We start from the raw sequence: 17132 nt of genomic DNA, 5'->3' as shown, positions 1-17132 counted from the left end.
CAAAAGCGGCCTGAACAAGCCCACTGCCCTCCCCAGATACCCCAATTGAAGACAACAAGACCACTGACTCCGTGATAGATCAGGGTGGGGGTCGGGGGATGGAGCAGTGCAGGGCAGAGGGCGCAGGCGGGTTCAAGGCCGAAAGCCCCTGCTTGGCTCTAAGAGACCAGCATGTGTGAAGGAGCAGGAGGGTCACACAACTGGCAGAGGCAGAAAGGGGAGGCAGGTGGGGCAGGATCATGGAGAGGGAAGCCATGGGCAGGGCTCCTCCTCCTGGCCTTGCAGGCCGGGCCTGGGCCTCATGCTGACAGCAGGCAAGACAGCTTGGTGAGTGGAACAGTATGATCTGGGGCGGGTTTGGAAAAGGTCATGCTGGCTGCTGAGGGGAGAGTCAGGATTGTTGGTGGGAAGGGTGGGGTCCAGGAGACCAGCTCAGAGGCTGTTGCCATGGACAGTCCAGGCAAGAGAAGGGCCAGCTGGACCAGGGCGGTGGCCCCAGGGACGAGAGGGCTGGACACACATGGCCAGGACCCAGCCTTAGTGAAGGTCTGGGTCTGGGATGGAGAGCAGCCACTGCTAAATCTTGTGCGGACACGCAGGCTGGAGGCTGAGAGTTGGGACTGTCCATCCCGGAATGTTCCTTTCCGTTGCTTCCAGGAGCCCTTGGGGTGCTCATGCGAGGAAGACTCCTGGTGGTCCCAGAGCTCCCTAGGGGAGGGTGGGAGGGAGTCAGGCTCAGTTCAATCTAAGTTCGGGCATGTCCCACACATGTTCTGGGGTGCAGCATTGGGGACGAGGAGGAAGAGGTTAAAGGTCCAAAAGCCCATCAGTATCCAGGAAGGGATGGAGTCCCTAACAGCTCCCAGTGTCCACATCTGGGCCCTACCCTGGGTTTGCTCACTCATCTGCAAGGTGGTACGAAGTGGGGAGCAGGGTGAGGCTCAGAGAGGGGGAGGGCCGTGCCCAAGACCACCCAGCAGGGGGCAGAGGGTGTGGCCTCCAGGGCAGGTGTGACACCCACCACTAGCACCGCATTTTCTCACTTGGCCCAGTGGGCCCAGCCCCTCTGCCCCCGCCTTCAGCAAACTTGCCCCACCGCCCCTCTGCAGGGTCCTTCCTTACCCTTGTCTTGCAGGATTTGGCCCTGATTGCCCAAGTGAGACTGCGCGTCTGTCTTTCCCGCGGAGTTCGGGTTCCTTGCAGGGCTGTTCTGGACAGTGGGAGCGGAAGGAACACAGAGGAGGCCTCCCAAGGATGTACCTGCCGTTCTCCAGGCGTTCAGCCAAAGCTGTATGTGTCCTCATTTTCCAGAAGAGGAAACCAAGGCACAGTGAATTTAAGAAACTGGCTCAGAGAGAGAGCCCGTTAGGGTCCCAGAGCCCCCATTTGGCTTTCAAACTGTGTAATTTGGGGAAGGGAAAAAAGTCCAAGTACCTTATATAACTCTGCATTCCAAGTTTTCATCAGTAAAATGGAAAAAGAAGCCTAGATATTCTTCCCCACTCCAAGGGACCAGGCATGGGGGACCCCCAGGGACGAGGCCAGTGCTATTCAGGGTTAAGAGCAGGTAAACCTTGGACTTGGCATCCATCTCTCACTGCTCTCTGACCTAGAGATTTTGCCACTCTCCCCCAGCTTCCTCCCCTGCACTCCCACCCTGGCCTGGCAGCGGGCAGCTGGGTGCTCTGTACCCCCTCTCCCCATTTCCTCAACCCTTTTGACTTTACCTCACATGTTCCCAGACCACCAGCTGTCCCATTTGAGTCCTTCTTTGTGGACAGAGGTTCCTTTTGGTTCTGCCCCTCCTCTGGAACCCGTGGCTGAGCGGCATGCCTTGTCAGTGGTATGGAGTTCATAGACCTGTTTTCCATTCCTGAGGCATGTCTGAAAGCCTGTAGCAGCACCCAGCACCACATCCCTGATGAGGAAACCCCGAGACGTAATAAAGGCTATTGGAAGGCAAGACAATATTTAGAACCTAAGTCCAGTCAGCCATGGAGTTCAAATTCTACTTCACCTTGATCATGGCAGGTCACCCAAATTTTGGGTGGCTCCCCACGGCCAGTCACACTGAATCCCACCTCTGCCCTTGCCCATCGCCACTGCCTCAGTCTTCTTTCTGGCTTTCTGGCTAGGACTATTGCAGTAGTCTCTCACCTGGTCTCCTGCTGTTCCAGTCTCTCCCCATGGGTCTAGCATCACCCCAGCCACAGAGCGAGCTTTCTAAAACACAAATCTGGGGCGGGGGTATAGCTCAGTGGTAGAGTGCTCAGCATACTGGGTTCAACCCCCAGTACCTTCATTAAAAAAGAATTAACCCCCCCCCCCATAAATCTGATCGGCACACTTCCAGTTAAGGCAGTCATTTGGTCCCCACTGCCTGCAAGATAGCATCCACACTTGCTCTCTTCCTGGCATTCGGGGCTGTCCTGGATCCTCATCCTCCACCTTGAACCCTACACTCTAAACCTAGATGAGTGGTCAACTCCAACATTACCTGTATGTCCCTGCCACCTGACCTTTACCCTGCTCAGCTGTTCCTGCACACAAATGCACTTCCTGTCTTTCCAGAAACACTGACTCTTCCCTCGAGTTGATTCCAGCACTAAGAGGCAAGACCTCAACCACAGTTCTGCCACAGAGCCAGCCTGGCAATGCGGACGCTCCTTCACAGCTGCTCCGGGAATTCCATGTGGCCAAGGCTATCCTCCAGAAAGACTTTCCAGCTCCTTTCTTTTCACGACCAGCTCCTAATTCAAATTCCAGAGCAGGTGCCGCTGACTGGATGAACCCAGGTCACATGGCAGCACCCTAGTGGCAAGGGAGGATGGGAAAGTGGATGTGGCTCATTTGGGCTCCTCCAGTGGGAGGTGGCTCTGCCTTGACCTGGCACATGGTGGCAGGGCATGAGATTCCTCAAGTGGGAAGGGGCTTCAGAGGGTGGGGGCTCAAAAGTGACCAAAGGTTCGGTCCCCAGTATTCTGGGAAAGGCACAGTGCCATATCGGGTCACTCCCTCCTTGACACCTCCCTCTGACTCACCCCATGTCCAATCCTTCAACAACCCTGTCAGCTGAAAATCCTAAGTCTGCCTCTCACCTTCTCTGCCAACTCCTCAAGAAGCCCCCAGGTCAGGGGAAGAGATAGGAGCTAATGAAACCAGGACAGCTCAGTGTCACACATATAGTGATGGAGAGATGTGCAGGGTGCAGGGGAGCCCAGAGGAGGCACCTGGTCCTGCTGGTGGTATCTGGGAAGGCTACCTGGAGGTGGCAATGCTGTCTTAAAGGATGAATAGAAGTTAGAGAAGCAATGGTGGAGGAAATGCCATCCTAGGAAGAGATGACAGCTCAGACAAAGCTATGGAGGCCCAAGAGGGAGCTTGAAGGAGTTCTGGCAGCACCCGGGATATGCATGAGGCAGGGATGCCAAGAGATGAGGCCATACCGGGTGGAAGGGGCCTGATGACAGGCCATCAGTGGGGCCTGACTTTGAGCAAAACTTGATGGCAGGACAGTGGAGTGAAATAGTCAGTTTCCTTGCAGGGCTGTTGAGAGTGACCTTCTGGACAGCCTGACCAGGGTGGGGGAGATTCACCAGGGGTGTGGTGAGAATCCCTGCTTTCCAGGTCCACCCTGGGACCTGAGCCTGGTGAGGTAGCAAGGACCAGAAGAAAAGGGATTTGGAGGCCCAGCAGGCTTCTGGTGGCAAGCAGGGGTTTGCCACTGCTGCTGGGTATGTCTAGGTGAGTTGGAGAGGGGGCAGATCTGGGCGAGTCCCTGGCCAAGCCTGGTGTCCTCAGTTTCTTCATTTGTATATAGAGGGGATTGGGTGTGGCGGTCTCTGGGACAGGGAGCGAGAGCCAGCGAGGCCACCTCTGCTTCCTGCTCCCCAACCAGGGAGCTGAGGGTGCAGTGATGTGATGTGGAAGCTGCCACCCAGCTTTCCGGGGAGCCTGGGCCAGGTGGGCAGGACATGTGACTAATCCGCCCAGGTCTGAGCTGAAGACGCTTTCCCAGCAGGGCAGCAGCCCAGTCCGCAGACTCCCTCCTCAAGAGCTGCACTAGGAGAGAAAGGGATCTCAGCCATTTACACCCTCCCCCTCCCGTGGGGGCCCCACTGGGCCCAGATTTCTCAGGACAATCGATGCCGTCATTCCGGGAAGACTGCTCCAGGAGAGGCCCTGATTTCCCCCCATTTGCATAGCCACAGTAACAGGAAACAGGACTCACATTGCCTCATCAGCATGGGCTGGGCCCCAGCAAGGCCAGCTCAGGGCTCAGCTGGGATGACCCAGCCCGAGCTGCCCACCCCAGCTCCCCCCTCCCCAGACACCTGGCAGAAGCCCCAGCTGGGTGCCCTGTCCAGCGGCCAGACAGGTGGCCGGATAGGCACACCTGGACGTCAGGCATGCAGACTCCACGCAGGCCAGCTGTGCCGTCGACAGTGACAGCTGGGTGCTCCGCTGGGGGTCAAAGTGCACCATACTATCGCTGAGCCACTGTGTTTCCCAGAAGTGAAGGGTAGATTTTCTTCCTGCAGGAAGTATGCCCATCTCCTACTTAACCCCTTTCCCATCCCTTCCCAATTCCCCCAGCTTCTTTCCTGAAAGTCAAACTAGGCTTTGAGCTGGAAGCCGGTCTCTCAGATGTCCCTTAGCAGGTGCTGGGAGGGGCGTGGTGACTCCACATGCTTAGCTGGACTCAGAAACCAAGAGTTCAGGGACCATGCTGGGGCTTATTCTCCTCCGAGCCAGCCTTGGAGCCTGGGACCTCCTGGGCCTCAGTCTCCCCATCTGTACTATGAGGATGCGTGTGCCTACCTCCCAAGGTTGGCAGAGGAGAAAGTGAGGGCAGGCACTATAGACGTGGGAGTTACTGCAAGTCTAGTACTCACATCTGCCTCAGGTTGCCATGCTTCAGACCTCTTCATGGCAGCTATTGAAAGAGAAACCAGATTCTGACATTTTCTGAAGATGTAGCATGGCAGAGGAAGTTAGCCCCCTCTGAGACACCCTGCAGACACAGCCCAGCCTGGGTCTGAATCCTGGCTCTGCCACTTGCTGGCTATGTGACCCCAGGGGAGCTCCTTAGCTTCCTGGAGGCTCAGTTTCTACATCTGTGAAATGGGAATAAACACCACCTTTGGACAGTGGTAAGGACTCCATGAGATAAGGCATGAAAAGGGCCCCGTGGGAGGAAGGGTACAGTTCCAGGTGGCCATGGGCCCACCAAGCGGGTGTTAAGCTCCACTCTGTGGCAGCCCCCGTGGGAAGGCTGAGTTTACAGAAATGAATCCCACATGGCTGTGTCCTTAGCTCTCACAGAGATCAAGGTTGAGGGCAGGAGGCCAGAAGCATTAAGTTCCATATGAGGAATCCAGAGAAGAGCTAAGGAAGGAACATGCCTGCCGGGGACATCCAGGGAGGCTTCCTGGAGGAGGAGATGTCTGAGCTGGTCTCAAGGACTGACAGGTTTGACAATGAGGGTGGAAGGGGAGGCAACCTAGGCAGAAGAGTCAGTCCAAGAGTCAGCCCGGGCACCCATGTACCTCCCCCCAGTCCCTCCCACCTCAGCCATAGAGTCCCTGGGCCTCCCTACCTGGATACTGTCACTGGCCTTCAGACCCCCATTAATGAGGATGTCCCCTATCCCAGGACATAGGAGCTTCCATCACAAATGAGGCAGGACAGACTGGTGGCACCATGCCTGGCAGGCTGGGCCCCATCCTTCCCTGTGGGACCTGGCTGTCCCTCCTTCAGGGTCACTGCTGCCAGCATTGTAATATACAACTGTTTTCTGGTCATTTCTCTATGTAAACGCTTTTTTTTTAAAATGGCGGTACTGGGGCTTGAACCCAAGACCTTGTGCATGCTAAGCATGCGCTCTATCACTGAGCTATTACCTCCCCCCACCCCACTTTGCAAACATGTTCAAATGAACGAAAATGGGATTGTACTTTTCAAACTCTTGCAACTTGCTTTTTCCTTTAACTAAACACCCTGAGCATTTTCTCAGTGGAAGCAAAATTTCCAAATCACCATTTAATGGGGAGAATCCATGGTATGGACAGACTGTAATAAACTTAACCAGGTCAGTAAGTTCAGCAAATATTTCTCGAGGCAGCTGAGGTGTGTGCGGTCAAAAGAACAACGGCCCAGAATCTTTCGGTTCTGCATTCTGATCCTGGCTCCATCTCCTTGAGCTGTGTAACTCAGGATAAGTTACTCAACCTCTCTGTTCTTGGCTTCTTGGAATATGAGGAATGAGCAGCTTCTGTTCATGCCTTGTGGTGGGATTTCCTGGAGACCCTGTGTGTGAAGTACTTACTTAAGCACAGTGTCCTGTACACAGACACGAGATGCCCCCTATCCATGGGGTCAGAGATGTCGCTGGGAGTATTTAAGCCAGCCCTGAGTTCACTGTCTGGGGAGGGAAGGGTTCACTTGTGATGAACCACATTTAGAAGCAGAGGGAGAAACTGCTTTAGGGCTGCTTCCTCCCCTCCCCACCCTCTTCCACAGAAAACATCTGCATTTCTTCGAGGTTGGCTAGGCTCCAAATTCCCAGACCCGTCTGGGGCTGGTTGGCCCATAGGCCGATGACATGGGTGCCCCTCTGTCCAGAGGTTCATAGCGTTCTAGAAAGGCCCCCCACCCCCACCCTCAGAGGAAACTGGGCTCAAGTCTGCCTGAAGCTCACCATAGTCACCAAGTCCTGCCTGTGGGCTGGCATTGCCCTCTCCCTTGGTCCCCTTTTCTTGTGCAAATTAACGCCCCAGGAAGGCTCGGCAGACTGCTTTGGTGAGGGCCACTGCTTGGGTTGGTGGACAGCTGGATGGAGTCACAACCACCCCACTCCCAAAGGGGCCCCAGTGAGAGGCCAGAAAGCCCCAGCCTGAGAGTCCAACTGCTCAAATCCCCAGCACCAAATTCCCCTGTGGGGATCGCCGGAGGCAGCCCTTGGCTGTCCCCAGAGTCCTCACTCAGGCCTCCTTATTTCTGTTCCTCCTCCCCCAGCGCTCCCGAGGGTCTCCCATCCCCCTCTCTGGGCTGCTCAGCCACCCTGAGCCTCAGTTTTCTGTAAGATGGGGATATCGAGACCAAGAGATGAAGGGCACACGGGACTGTCGTTTCTACAGGTGAAAATCAGTGCCCCGTCGGCTGTGCCGCAGGGCTCCCTATTTCTAGCTCCTGGTTGGTAAGATGGGGAGATGAACGGCAGCCCCTGGCGCGGTGCCCGACTCCATAAATCTCTCATTGCCATTGCTACTACTTCTTGTGGTGAGTGGGGCTGACTGGGAGGTGTGAGCTCGGCACTCAGAAGCTCAGCCCAGAGCAGGTGGGGACAGGACCACCCAGTCCCACCCTAGAGATCTCCAAGCTCTGCAGCCATGGGCGGGGTCCCCTTATCCAGAGAGGGGCCAGGAGACCCTTTCCCGGCCTCGCCCACAGCCCCTTACTTCTTGCTGAGTTTGGATTTTCACTCCTCCCCACCCCCCAAAAGCCCTGATTCAGTGTCAGCCAGGCCCTGGGGGGAGGGCGGGGGGAGAGCAGAGCTGTGAGTCGCAAGGCCTGGAGGCCTGGCCTGCAGGAAAGGTGATGTGGGGGAATCCCGCTGAGCCCCTTGGCACGTTATCCCCGGGGAGTGATTAACGGGTGTCATGGGTGCGTGCCCTGCGAGGTGGGGAGCCGTCACCTGACCTCTGGCCTCGTTCTGACTCAAGGCTGGCCTCTCCCCCTCCCTGGGATCAGATCCCCTCTCTGCAGGCAGGTACCAAATGTTTCATTCATTGATTCATTTCTCTCATTTGCCCATTCATTGCATCAGATCGATCACGGTGGCTCATTTGGGTGACTCATCGTCATTCATTAGTAATAAGCCCAGGCATCCTTCTCTGGGCCTGCCTCCCAGCAGCTGCCCCACCAAGGGCAGTATCTCCTCCCACCCCCCCAGGCCCAGGAGGATGGCTATTAGTACCCCCATTGTACAGAGGGGAAAACTAAGGCACAAGAAAACTCAGCATTACTCTGCAGAGTCAAGATTTGAATCCAGGCCTGCCACCATCTCTAGAAAAAAATGTCCCCTGCGAATATTCTCGCTGTTCTGATTTTGTAATAATCAGGGCAGACTAAACATTTGCTATATTAAGACCATGCATGTGTCCCCAGATCTAGTTCTTCACCTAGGTCTGGTTTTATAAATGCTGGCGATAAACCAAGTCTGATTTATACGATGCATCTTACGTGGGGAATGTCTGTGACTCTAGGTATCTGACCAACTCAAGAAATGATAGCACAGCTAGTGTAATAAATTTTTAAGATAACCATTGTTAACTTGATGATTACCAGGTGCCACTAGCTAAATTGTAAAATTACTGTGTTTTATTTTCTAGAAAAAAAAATGTCCCATTCCTTCTTAAGCCACGTTTCCCTCGCTGGGTAGGGGACCCCTCCTCTGCGCTCCTGTACCAGCCCCAGGGCCCTTGGATGAAGCTCCCAGTCTCGCCCCCAGACTGTGATGCGTGAGGGGAGGGACCCCTAGGTCCCTGCACCCATCGCAGGCATCTTCACGCTCAGCTCTTAGAAGTTTGTCTCCTGAAGGCCACTATCCCTTGAGGCTACCCAAGATCCCCAAACCTGCACTCTGCCCCCCTGAGGGAGGCCTGTGCCTGCCGCCAGTTCTCGGAGGACTTCCAGAGACTTCAGTGTCTCCTCATCCCCCTGCTGCACAAGGCTCCCTCTGTCCTCACCTTGTGGACACAGGCAAGAAACTCAGCCCTCCCTGAATTCCTCAACGCGAACCCCACACTCCCACGAGGCGTTGGTGAGAAGCGCGGTAGACAAGGAGGGGGTTTGGTGGTGGTGCTGACATCAAACAGGGGGTGGCAGAGCTGCAGACCGCTCTGCGGGGAGGGACCACCCAGGTGAGGCTCTGTCTGTGAGGCGGGATTTCTCTGGTGGTTTCTCAGGTTCACCGTGAGCTCATGGGCAGCTGCATCCCAGGGTGGGGGGTGGGCAGAGTACAGCCCCCTTTCATGGGGGGGGGGCTGCTTGCTGATTCTCTGTCCCTGCCCACCTCCATGCTCCTTTCCATGGTCACATCCTCTGGCCCCAGGTGGGCAGGAAGTCCATCGCCCACCTTAGGTCACATTCACTCAACCTTGAATTCCCTCTTTATTGCCAGCCCCTGGGATCTGGTTTTCTTTCCTCTGAGCTGATCAATATATATCTTAAAATTCATTCCATTTATTTTATTTTATCCCCTGAAAACTCCACTGGGGCTTCCCACGGACACATTATGAAGTCCGGGCTTCCTGACACAGCCCTGCCAGCCCTGCACATGACTTCATTTGATTGGCACAAGCCCAGGAAGGAAGTTATTACTGTGTCCATGAATCAGATGAGGAAACTGAGGGGCAGAAAGAAACTGGCCAGATTCGGGGTGGGGGGCAGGGGGCTTGGAGTTGATGCCTCCTGCTACTCCCATCTCCTGGGCACCAACAGGAGGGTGCACTCCCGGGAGCCCTGCCTGAGGCTCCCTGACCACTCCATCCCTCCCTCCTCCAGAGGCACAGACGGGGCAGGACCCGCCTGGCCATGGGCATCGGTGCTGGCAGGTAAAGACTGGGTGAGGGCCCCCCTTCTAGGAACAGGCTGCCTGGAGGTTTCCTTCAAAGAAGTGGGCCGGGCCCTGCCCATCGCGGCCACCCCCAGGCTGCGCCAAGGGCTCTGTTACGGAGCCGCTCTGGGCTGGGGCCACACGGGCGGAGCACTGATGGTCCTGGTTTTGCCAAGGTGACAAGTTGCTGAGTCAGGAGGTGGGAGCCTGGGCTCTGAAGCTGGATTGTGGCCGAGTGAGACCTCACCCTGACTGCGTTGGGCCGCTTGCTATCTGCGTATCCAGGCCACCCTGACACCTGGTCTTAGGTGGACACACAGACCCTCGAGCCTCCAGCTGGATTGCAGAATCCTCAGGACCCAGGCACACAGGAACTTCTGGCTTTTCTGCAGGCCCTTCACAGGCTGAGGGCACCAGGGAGGGCCCGTCTCAGGCCCTCAACTCATGTGTGTCTTGAAGCCATGCCCACTTCCACGCTGTTCCTCTGAGACCCCAGCCTCATCCCCCATCGTCTCTGGGTTTTCACAGCCCCACCCCCACCCTCCAGGGCTGAGCCAGAGCTCGTCTCCCTTTCTTTACCTGGTAACCACAAATCTGATCTCTGTTTCTATGAGTTTATTTGTTTAGACTCCACATATAAATGAAATAGTCCAGTGTTTGTCTTTCTCTGACGTACTTTATTTAGCAGAATGCCCTCGAGGTCCATCCACGCTGTCTCATGTTGTGGCAGGATTTCTTTCCTTCTTTTTTTTAATGGCTGAATAGCATTCTGTTGTGTATATATACACACCTTGTTTATTCATTCGTCCATTGACAGACACTGAGGTTGCTTCCGTGTCTTGACTGTTGTGAATGATGCTGCAGGGACAATGGAGGTGCGGATCTCTCTTTGCCATAGTGATTTCATTTCCTTTGGATACATAACCAGGACTGGGATTGCTGGATCATATGGTAGTTCTATTTTCTGTTTTTTGAGGAACCTCTGTACTGCTGTCCACAGTGGCTGCACCAGTTCACATTCCGACCATCAGTGCACGAGGGTTCCCTTTTCTCCATGTCCTCGCCAAGACTTGCTCTCTCTTGTCTTTTTGATGATGGCCATTTGAACAGGCTTGAGGTGATAGGTCATTACGGTTAACAAATTTATTTTAAACCCAACCCTCTGAAAAGCTAATTTTAATTGAAAAGGACATTTCACACTATTGCTACCAGCGGAACACCAGTCCGGTTTCTCATGAGTAGCAGGTAACTGTGAGTGCGATGAAAATAAAACCGTTTTGGCTCCAGAGGTTGCCTGCTGAAGACTGGAGGAGGGAGGAGTGGGGGAGGAGGCTTTTTTCTTTTGCAAAAAGAGGAAATTGGCAAGTGTTCAAATGGCTGTTAAAGACAGACAAGCACCCAATGGGGGTTCTCTCTTTGCCTCCACCTGATGGACCGGAAGGGAATAGACAAATGGGAATCTCTCTCTCCTGTGATCTGAGGTTACTTGAGATCCCCTCAAGGCATCTCTCTCACTTGGGGGACCCAGTGAGGATGTCGAGAGCCACTGGGGGACTTTGAGGCAGGTGGGGTGATTTTAGAGGGTCTCTAGAGGCTGGAGTGGAGGGGGCCGTGTTCTGGGGATGGTAGCACTGTCCCCAGACTCACAGGCTGTTCCCTCTCACCAGCTCCGCCACGGAGATGCAGTGTGGGAAGAGGGCCCGGGTTCGAATCCTGCACTTACTGCTGCAGCGAGTCTGCCCCCCCCCCCAGTTGTCCTCTCTGACCCTCGCTGACCCAGGGGAAAGGAAGCCACTGTGGGAGAGGCAGAGCGGATGTGAGTGCACCTCTGTGCAGATGCAGACGAGGCACAGTGGTCCCAGCAGGGGCAGGACCTGAGTGCGAAGCCCGCCACTGGGGCCCATGATGGGCCTCCCCGCTGGGCTGGGGTCAAGGTCAGGGCCCCGGAGCAGGCCTGTCAGGGTGGGAATCAGTCCCTGTCTCCCAGATCTGTGACCTTGGGCAAGTCTTATAAACTGTCTGTGCCCTTTTCCTCATCTGGAAAATGGGGAGATGCTAGCACCCGCCCCACAAAGTTACTGAGAGGATTAAATGAGATGGATCAGCACAATATGCTTAGCACAGGGCCTGATGCAGAGGTGGTGCAGAGGATGAAGATACTGGTGATGAGGATGAGGGTTAGGACGAAGAAGATGATGACAAGGATAAAGATGATAATGAAGATGATGCTGAGGGTGAAGGTGATGATGGTGATGAAGAGGAAGATGAGGATGAAGATGATGCCGCTGAAAACAAAGATGATGACAATGACGATACACATTTGTGGAATAACTCAGGGCAGGGAAGTGTAGGCTCAACCTTTAGAACGTGCGTCCCACACGCGTTTCTCATCATTACCTTCTTACAGCTTAGAAGCATCCAAGGAGGATGTGTGAATCTGGAGGGTCCTAGACCCTTGGCTGGACCTCATGGTAGGCTGATTATGGGGCTGGGTGCTCCCTGAGGGCAGAGGTAGTCCCTGCAGCCCCCTACCCAGCCTAGGACCATCCTGCCCAGAAGCTCCCACTCCCTAGAGACAGAGACCAGGGTACCTGGTCCACCATCCCATGGCACCTAAAGGAGAAAGGTCATTGTGCGGGTGCCACTGGGGGCCAGCCGCTCGCCACCCTTCCTCTTGGCAAATTGCAAAGTTTGCCCACTGGGCGCTTTGGGAAGAAGGTATCTGAACTTCCATTTACCAGGAGAGGAAACTGAGGCTCATAGATGGGAAATCACTTGCTTTTGGTCACAAGGAAACTTGGTTGTGGAGCCAGGGGTAGAGCCTGGGTCTGTCTGGCCCCAGGGTCTCTGCATGTGTGTATGCAAGTGCATGTGTGTACGTGTGCATGTTTATATGCATGCATGTGTATACATGCATGTTGGCGCCCTTGGGGCAAAGCTACAGGGCCCTGTCAGATGGGTGAACTGGATTTTTGGCAACTGCTTCCGAACCGCCTCCACTCTTACCCTGATCCCGAATATTCTCCACGCAGCAGTCTGGGTGACCTTGTTAAAACTCAGGTCATGGCATGGTCCTCCTCTCCTCACAGTCCTCCCAGGGCTCACCATCCCCCTCAGAGAAAAGTCGAAGTTCCCCCAGTGGCTTCCCAGGATCCCCAGTCTATCTTATCATCTCTCTACTCATCTCAGCTCTCACTCTCCCCAGCCCCTCCCAGCCACACCAGCACTTACAGTTCCTCCAATGTGCCCCAGGGCCTTTGCACTGGCCATTCCCTTGCCTGGGATACTCCTATCCCAGATGTTCCCCCCCCCCCGCCTCCTTTAATCTTTGCTCACCTGTTTTTCCTCAGCACAACCTTTCCTGACCCTCCTATTTAAGTTGCAGCCCCTTCTTTTCCTCACTGGCTGGCCGGAGCCCCCTTCCTCAGCTCTGACTGTATTTTCTCCTGCACTCAGCACTTTCTAGTCACCAGGGAATTTATGTCTTTATTTGCTTTATTGCCTGCCTCCCCCTCCCTGAGGTCTGCTCCAGGGGTCATGGAATCTTGTGTGACTTGTTCACTGCTGCCTCCCAGGGCCCGGTACCTGGAAGGTGCTCAATCAGTGTTAGTTGAATAAATGTTCAAATGATGAGGGAGGCAGAATCTTTCCTCCCTGCCCAAGGAGGGGCTGGAGGGCGGTGGGGCTTTGAATCACCTCTTCTCTTGGTCAGATACCACCAAGGCCAGGCAGAGGGTGCAGTTTCCCAGGTATTTGGCAGCAGTGGTCCAAGAAGGGTTGTTCCTGCCCAGGCAGGTTGGCAGGAAAGCTGAGTCAATAAAGTGCAGGAGATAAGCAGGTTCGACAGAATACCTCGAGATAGGGCATGTTCCCAGCAGTTCCTGCGAATTCGCTGGAGCCGGTGAGGGGCCTGCTCCGCTGGGCATGCGCTGGGTGGGGGCCCCTGGCCTTGCTCTCTGGGAGGCGAAGGGCATGACTGGGAGCCTCATAGACTCTGGCTCGAGGCTCTGCCACTTCTGAGCTGGGCGACCTTGGGTCTTGGGTTCCTTATCTGTAAAATGGCGATAATCGTTGTACCAGCACAGGAGGGTTGTTGGGAGGATGAACTGACACCAGGCATGTAAATCGCTTAGCTGGGCTTGGCCTGTAGGAAGTGTCTGTTAAGTGGGAGATGTTGCTATTTTAGCCCCAGCCATATCACTTCACAGCTGTGTGACTTTGGTAAGTCACTTGGCCTCTCTGGGCTGGGTCTCAGGGGCTTCTCTGCAAAAGTGCATAATGCCAATCTCATAGGTTGTTGGGGAAGTTTCCTGGCATCTTATAGAGGCTCAAAATGTGCTGGCTGATTGCGGCCGGGAAGCTGGGTAGGGATGGAGCGCTCGTGCGCCTGATGCCTGGGAGCACCAGACCAGAGTCAAAGTCCATGGGATGGACTTGGAGCAAGTAGAGGGAGGGGAGCGACTGGCACAGGAAAGTAGAGGATGCAGAGGGGACATCCCAAGAGGCTTTGCAGAGGAGGTGAGCTCTGACCTGGGTTGTAAAAGTGGGGAGGGTTTAAAAACTGGCAACACTCAGGCTGAGGATGTGGTAGTGAAACGGCATATTGCTGGTGGGAGGCTCGATGGTCCCACCTTTTCAGAAAACCAGCCTGAAGCCTTAAAGTGATTTATGATTCTACGACCTAGGCTCCAAACCTCTTTTGGACAAAGATTTGTGTATCGAGGTGTTCACTGCAGGGTCATTTAAAATAATGAAAGTGGAAGTAACTTTAAGGTCCACCTCCCAGGCAACGGGGAACCTGAGGGACTCACCCTCACCGTGGCACTTTTCACTCTTTGGAAACGGAGATTCCAGGAACACAGACAAAGCCGAGACCAGGGGCTGAGTGTCAAAAGCAGGACATGAAATCACACCCACTGTATTATTTCAGTTGCTAAGATGTGGAGAAAAAAGACTGGAAGGAAATCTGCCAGTGTGCTGACAGGGGTTGTCCCTTCATGGCGGGAATGTGGAAAATACTATTTTTCTATACTTTGCCAAACTGTCACTGGGACCTATGCAACCATTTGGCTATCAGTGGAAGCAACAGAGTAGAAGAGAAACCTCAAATACATCAAAGAAGAAAGGAGTGGAGAGAGGAGGGGATGGCTGTTCAGGGGGACACTGAGCTCTCTCCCTTGTGGCCAGTCCAACAGACCTGTAGGTCTTACACCCTAAATATGTCACAGGCCACCCACTTCCCCAGTGACCCCTCCCCACTGCAATGGGCCACTCCTGACCATCCTTCTCTGCAGGCCCAGCGATCTCTTGCAACACATGTCCGATCACATCACGTCTGGGCTTTAAATCCTCCACTGCATCTACTGGTCTCAGCACCAAGGCTGAAGTTCCTAGAGCAGCCTCGGTGGCCTAGAGTAGCCGCTAAGGCAGGTCCCCTAGGCACAGGCTCACGTCAGGACGCCCTCCTGCTTTTCTATCCATCTTACCATCATCATCTATCTATGCTGAGCCCAGCTCGGCACAGAAGCCACAGTAGAATGGGGGTCTTGGCACAGATATGCAGATTGAACAAACCAAGGAGGTGGTTCCTACCCTCACCTGTGGAGTGCGTGGGGAGAGGGAACTGGGGACACAAGGGGGCTGACCTACTCTCAAAAGACCCATTTTCCAGGTGAGGAAACTGAGGCCGGAGAAGTGGGAGAGCTGGGACGTAACATCTGCCTGCCCATCTGCTTGCGGTGGACCCAGTCTCCCCGAGTGCAGCAACTGTGCCAGGTCACCTCCGTGTCCCCAGCACGAAGCCCAGGAGTGCACTTGGGTGGCTCTCGGTCGAGTGCTTGCTCAATCAAACTGGACATCAAAAGCTGGAGGAGAACCCACCCCCGCTCACAGTCACGGCAGCACACGACCTGGTATCTGCCAGCGGCTGAGCTGGCAGATGAAGCGCGGTCCGTCCACGTGGCGGAGAATTAGCCAGCCTCACAAGTGAGATGCGGATGTGCCTGCCACGGGACAAACCTGGCCAACGTCGTGCTGAGCAAGATGAGCCAGTTACAGGAGGTCACATATGGCAGGACTCCACCTCCAGGATCAACGGACGGAGCCACAGACACAGAGAGATAGGTGGCGGAGGGGAAACAGGGAGCGATGCTTCGGGGGGTCTGGGATTTCCTTTCCTTTTGTGGGGGGTCAAAACATTCTGGAACTAAACAGAGGTGGTCGTTGCACGACACTGTGAACAAATCTACTCAGTTCACATTAGGATGGTTAATTTTATGTGATGGGAATTTGCCTCAATTAATAATAATAATATAATAATAACAATAATAAAATAAAAGCTGCAGGAAGAGCCACCTCCTCTGACACCCACTCTGTTCCAGAACAGGCTGCAGCGGGTTCATGGCTCCTCTCGAACGTTCTAGAAGCAGGAAGGTAGAGGCACATGAGGCCCTCTGCCGGTTCCCTGGCCGGGAAGCTGGGCGTCCGCCTCAGGCTGAAAAAGGCCCCTCTGCACAGCACCCTGGTCAGAGAACATTCCTGTGGCCTGTGTTCTTTATTTTTTTTCGCTGTCAGTGACTTTGGTTAATGCCAGCCTGGAGAGAGGCAGGATGACAGAAAGGGGAGGCCCTGGGTCCCCCAAGGGCAGCAGCTTGGATATTTTAGCTGCCTTCTTGGGGAGGGGACAGAGGGGCAGCAGTGGGGAGACTCCCAGAGGGGGACCTCAGTTTACTTGCAGGGCTAGACCAGCTACACAGGGATTAGCTCATTCAGCAATCAGGGGACAGGGTGGCGGGCAGACAGGTGAGGCCCCGCCCCAGGCTTCCTCTCCCTTTCCATCTAAGTCTCCCTGGTCCTACCCTGCTTCCTGGGATCCTCCCCCAATACACCAGCCGCAGCACGTCCTCATCTCTGCTCTCTGGGCTCCCAAAATGAGACTTTGGCTGCATCGAACAAACAGAAACAGGAAGGACACAAGTGGGTGCTGACAGAAGAAGGCAGGGGACCGACTTTAGCACAGCCTCTGGAAGGCGACAAGCAAGCTGCAGCTGGGGGCCCAGAGGTCGGGGTGGTGCCAGGGGAAGAGGGGCAGGTGCAGAGGGCCTGTCCTGGCCCAGAGCCCGGGTCTTCCAGGGCATGGCTGCGGCAAGGGGCGGGGGAATGGCCAGGGCTGATTCTCACCTGGGCTGCCCTCCAGAATCACCACCACCCAGGGGCCTCACAGAATTTCCATGGCTCAGCCCCAGCCCAGCGACGCTGGCTCTAGGTATCTGAGAGGGGCCTGAGTGTTATTTACTTTCTGATGCCCCTTCCTGATTCCAGCTGGGCTGCCAGGGAGGGCTGCTGCCCCAGGCTGGGCGCCGAGTGCTCAGCTGACCTGTCCCCACTTCATCTACATGACCAAGGTCCCACCAGGGAGGGCCCCGGTTTAACCACGTGCTCAAGGCCACCTGGCTGGGGAGTAACAATGCAGGGACTTGAACCTGGTCTGCCGGCTCAGAAGCCTACTTGGTCC

The 17132-nt window shown here is 55.0% G+C and overlaps 1 non-coding gene across 1 annotated transcript; it reads left to right on the top strand.

Moving 5' to 3' along the window:
• Nucleotides 1–8084: 8084 nt before the first annotated feature.
• LOC123618808 (small nucleolar RNA SNORA72) lies at nucleotides 8085–8216 on the top strand. Its single transcript, XR_006727283.2, has one exon. It is a non-coding gene; the product is annotated as a small nucleolar RNA SNORA72 (small nucleolar RNA).
• The last annotated feature ends 8916 nt before the right edge of the window (nucleotides 8217–17132 follow it).

Source organism: Camelus bactrianus, chromosome 18, assembly GCF_048773025.1.
Source record: "Camelus bactrianus isolate YW-2024 breed Bactrian camel chromosome 18, ASM4877302v1, whole genome shotgun sequence".
NCBI lineage: Eukaryota > Metazoa > Chordata > Mammalia > Artiodactyla > Camelidae > Camelus > Camelus bactrianus.
The sequence above is the reverse complement of the archived record's forward strand: the minus strand, read 5'-3'. Positions and strand labels throughout refer to the sequence as shown.